Source organism: Pteropus medius, unplaced genomic scaffold (genome assembly GCF_902729225.1).
Source record: "Pteropus medius unplaced genomic scaffold, Ma_sr-lr_union100, whole genome shotgun sequence".
Taxonomy (NCBI): Eukaryota; Metazoa; Chordata; class Mammalia; order Chiroptera; family Pteropodidae; genus Pteropus; species Pteropus medius.
In genome coordinates, this window is record NW_024353907.1 from 1,287,884 (window position 1) to 1,293,297 (window position 5,414).

A 5,414-nucleotide genomic window follows, 5' to 3' on the forward strand; every position below is an offset into this window, starting at 1 on the left:
ATATTTTATTGAGGATTTTTGCATCAATGTTCATAAAAGATATCAGTCTTTTGTTTTCTTTTTTCAGAATGTCCTTGTCTGGTTTTGGAATCAAGGTAATGGTGGCCTCACAAAGGGAGTTAGGGAGGCTTCCGTCTTGATTTTTTGGAATAGTTTGAAAAAAATAGGTGTTAATTATTCTTTGAATGTTTGGTAAAATTCATCTATGAAGTCATCTGGTCCAGGACTTTTGTTTTTTTGGAGGTTTTTGATTACTGGTTCCATTTTATTGGTGGTAATAGATCAGTTCAGATTTTCTGTTTCTTCTTGTTCAGTCTTGGGAGATTGTATGTTTCTAGGAATATGTCCATTTCTTCCATATTGTCCAATTTGTTGGTATATAATTGCTCATAGTATTTTCTTATGATCCTTTGTATTTCTGTGGAGTCCGTAGCTATTTCTCCTCTTTCATTTCTGATTTTATTTATTTGAATACGCTCTCTTTTTTTCTGGATGAATCTGGTTAATGGTCTGTAATTTTTGTTTATTCTTTCAAAGAATCAGCTCTTGGTTTCATTAATCTTTTGTATTGTTTATCTAGACTCCATTTTGTTTATTTCCACTCTGATCTTTATTATTTCCTTCCTTCTACTCACTTTAAGATTAGTTTACTGATCTATTTCTAGCTCTTATAGGTGTAAGTTTAGATTGTTTATTTGAGCTTTTTCTTGTTCTTTGAGATAGGCCTGTACTGTTATGAATTTCCCTCTTAGTACAGCTTTCTCTGTGTCCATAGATTTTGAGTCATTGTGTTTTCATTTTCATTTGTCTCTAGGTATCTTTTGATGTCTTTCTTGATCTCATTAATAACCCATTCATTGTTTAGTAGCATGTTATTTAGCCTCCATGTGTTTGTGTATCTTCCAGTTTTTTCTTGCAGTTAATTTCTAGTTTCATACCATTGTAATCAGAGAAGACATCAACAATTACTTTAAGTGTAAATAGATAAAATGCTCCAATCTAAAGACATAGTGTGGTGTGGATAAGAAAATAAGGTCTTTACATATAATATATACAAGAGACTCGATTCATATCTAAAGACACATGGAGATTAAAGTAAAGGGATGGAAAATGTCATTTCATGAAAATGGACATAAACAAACAAAAAGCTGGGGTAGCAATACTTATACCAGACAAAATAGACTTTAAATCTAAGGATATAACAAGAGACAAAGAAGGACCCAGCAATTCCATTTCTGGGTATTTAACTGAAGATATCCACAATACTAACTCAAAAAAACATGCATCCACATGTTCATTGCAACATTATTTACAATAGCCAAGATATGGAAGCAACCTAAATGTCCATCAGTAGATAGATAAAGAAGTGGTACATATATACAATGGAATATTACTCAACCATAAAAAAGAATAAAATCTTGCCATCTGCAACAATATGGATAAACTTAGAAGGTATTATGCTAAATGAAATAAGTCAGAGAAAGATATCTAGCATATGATTTTCCTTATATGTGGAATCTGAACAACTAAACAAACAAACAGAACAGAAACAAACTCATAGATATAGAGAATATTCTAATGGTTGCCAGATGGAAGGGGAGGATGATGGGAGGGGTGAAAAGAGGGAAGAGGTTAAGAAGTACAAATTGGTAGTTGCAAAATAGTCATACGGATATAAATTATAGCATAAGGAATATAGTCAATATTGTAATAACTATGTATGGTGTCACATGGGTACTAGATTTAATGGAGTGATCACTTTGTAAGTATTATAAATGTCTAATCACAATGTTGTACACATGAAACTAGTATAATATTGTATGTCAACTGTAATTGAGAAATTTTTTTTAAGTATTAGAATAAAAAAATTAAAAAGCAAAAGAAAAACTACTAATTTGACTTCTAATAATAAGATTAGTTTTGCCTGTCTTGGTATTTTATATAAATGCAATCATACAGTATATATTTTGCATCTTTTTTCTTTCATATAACGTTATATTCATGAGATTCATTCATGCTGTTGCATGAAGTTGTAATTTTTTTATTCTTATTACTGCATAGAATACAATTCAATTGTAGAAATGTGCCACATTTTATTCATTACACTACTGATGAGCGTATGAGTAGTTTCTATTATCTGGTTATTCTTAACAGAGCTACTATAAGAATCTTACAGTGGGTCTTTGTTAAATATATGTGCGTATTTTTGTTGGGTATAGAACTGGAAGATGAATTGCTAGTTTATAAGGTATATGTATATTTCGGTTTACTAGATACAGCCAAACAACACTCCAAAGTGGTTGTACCAATTTATACTTCCACATGCAATGTAGGGTCTTGTTTATATATCTTTTAAATGCCTTCCTCACCTTATCAACATTTTTCTTTAAAAGAAAGCATGGTATTTGATCCTGTTTTGTAACCAATGGATCCAATGACAGACAGTGATAAAATATCAGGTGGATTTTTTTTCTGTTTATATAATTCTCTTCTAGTTTCGAAAGAATGTGAGTCTTCTCTTTCAATTACAAAGTGACATGTGACATCACCTCTTATACAATAGGTACTCAGAAATATTTATTGAATCAATTAAGTCAAAAGAGAAGAATCAGAAAAATTATTCATTTTATGACTCAGTTGTTAATTTATTTAAATATACAGCTTAATCTAACAAAAAAAGACATAAGAAGAAATAATTCAATACACATTTTCATGTTTTTTAAGGGCCAAAAATTCATTTGTAGAGAAGGAAATTGTGGCGCTGGAAAGGACTTTTTAGTGTCAGAAAATTAAAGATTCAGACTAAAAATGACTAATTTGATGTTTATATCATTATTGAAACAAAATAATACTGTTACAAATATTGTTTAAAAGATGACCAGTGAGTGAATGTGTTTAGCATAGATAGTAGAAACAGAGTGATTATTTGTGAAATAAATGACTGAAAAATAAAACAGAAAATAGAGAAGCAGGAAACTCTCAGCAGTCTATTGCATTTCAAGAGGTATGGTAATTATTATTTTTTTATTTAAACCACTAAAAGTGACTGTTGTTGGAATAGTATGTTTAGAGAGAGGAAAAAAAAACAGGAGATGAAGAGAAAGATGATTTATATGATGAAAAGAAAACTTATTTGTGAGCTATGCTTAGAGTTGTAATTCACTTTAACCTTTCCAGCCCTGCTATCCCAAAAATAGTTTCCTGGGCATCACCAATTAAACTAAAGTAAATATTTTGATTTTTAATTATTTCTTCTGTGATAAATTATTAACTTTTACACATGTAGGCATAGTATCTTATTTTAAATGTTTTGGAAGAGCTTTTGTCATTTTTTCTAATTATTGTTCTTAAGGTCTGGATTAAGATAAACTATACTTCTTGAAATAGTTCAATAACTAGGACATTTTGTAAAATTCTAATCTCAGAGGATATATCTGTACTCCACATTTTCTGGTGATAACCAATATCCAGTTCTCTTTAAAGGATAGACTGTTGTCCTAATGTTTTCAAGTCAATCCCTCAGGTAATCTAACAGTTGTATAATATTTAGACACTGTGTATAGGCTGTGACAATAAGTAAAACAAAGATGAAATCCTAAGGTTCACTCTCTGATTTATCTGGAATGCCTCCAAAGCAGAAATGGACATTTTTATATTTGAGGACTTCTTAAGGACTACTTTAGAACCTATGCTCTTTCCTACTTGGCTATCAAGAAGGTATGAGTGTTGGGGTCTTTTCTGGTGTTTTCCATTTCTTTCCTAATTTTAGAATGTAACCCCAAATTTTCTGGATGTCAGATGTGCTGACGAGTCATGAAACCAGCAAGATTTGGAGATGCAATTTAATGACGGAATTCCAAATCAAATATCTGCTTCAAAAAATGTGTGATTGCATTTCCTCAAAAGGGAATTGTACAGCCAATTCCTAGTGTAGGAACTCACTGGCTAGTCAGTAAATTGACCAGACCACTTGATTTTCTTTTACCCTCCTGCTCTCTAATCTTGGGACATTTTCTTATTCATTAGCAGCTCTCGAGGGGATAAAGAAAAAGAAAAGGAACACGCAACTCTAATCTTTACTTAGGTCGAATTATTATCATAATTTGGTTAAAAAGGTTAAGAAATGTAGAAAAATGTTGTTGACTTTAATAATTTTCACATTATCTATGGGTTTTAAATGTTAAATGTTAAGGAGAATTTTGTTCTTAGCCTAACAAGGTGACCAAGAGTATGAGAGAATAAATCAGATTTTTGAAAATGTTCAAAAGTTGAATTATTCTGTGATTGTGTTATCAGAGCCTTGAGATAAGAGAACAGACCAGTGGGTAGGGGTTGGGGTTTCAGTGAGAAGAATTAGATGCTTCCAACCACACTGTTTTAGAGAAAGGATAATTCAGCTGTGCTGTAAAAGAGTTTTTGTAGCTTAATGATAAATATTTAGTGATTTGACCAAGCAGGGATTAAATTGTAAGTTAGGGGTGGAATGCATTAGAAATGTTAAGGAGGAAAATACAGAAAGGGGAAAGTGAGAAGAAATGTACCACTATTATGTAGAGCTTAGGGTTCCCAGGCTTCTGTTTCAGGAATCTTACTCCAAGCTCCCTATTTACTGTGAAATCTTGAAAAAGCCACTGATTTCTTTAAGCCACAATTTCCTTGTCTTTTAAATAAGGACATTTTCTTCTATATGTAGCATATATCTTCTGCTATAAAGGACAAATGAGATATTTCTGAAAACATTTTGAAAATTAATTTTGAAAAAAGGTCCTTTTGGTGGATGAGTTTAAAGGTTGGTGAAAACTCAATTGAAATGTTCCAATTTGAGACTTCTGTAAGACCAGAGCATCCATCCAGGTGAGAGATTTCACCACATCTTTTCCCTTGAAATAACAATAAGCTGAACATCTAAAACTCAACATATAATACCCACTTGCACAGAAAGCACATCTGAGTGAGCGATCTGCACATTAGAGCTTGCAGAAGTCAGAACTATGGGAGTCTGAGGGTGGATTGGGAGGAACAAAGAAGCTGCCTCTTGCAGTCAGTTAGATCTCCCTGAAGGAAAAGGGGTAAGGGAGAAATTGTGGCCAGTTCCCTGAACAGCCCTGCCTGAGGGATCTATAAGCTGCACAGTGAAGCCCAGAGAACGTAATAGAAAGCAGAGGGGGAACTAAGTGCAGAAGGGCAACAGCTGAGTCTTAGCAGCACGAAATGCAAAGTGCAAAGTTGAGAGACAGAAACTAGAAGCAACTCTCACCCACCAACCCAGAGCATGGCTTCTCCCTATCCCATATCCTCCAAGATGAGACAACATGAAGTTCCAGGAAAATTTGGGCAAATGAGCTGTCAAAATTCTCCTTAACTCTTGACATGGACTAATACCGAGGGTAGAGATCATGACTTGAGTATTTATC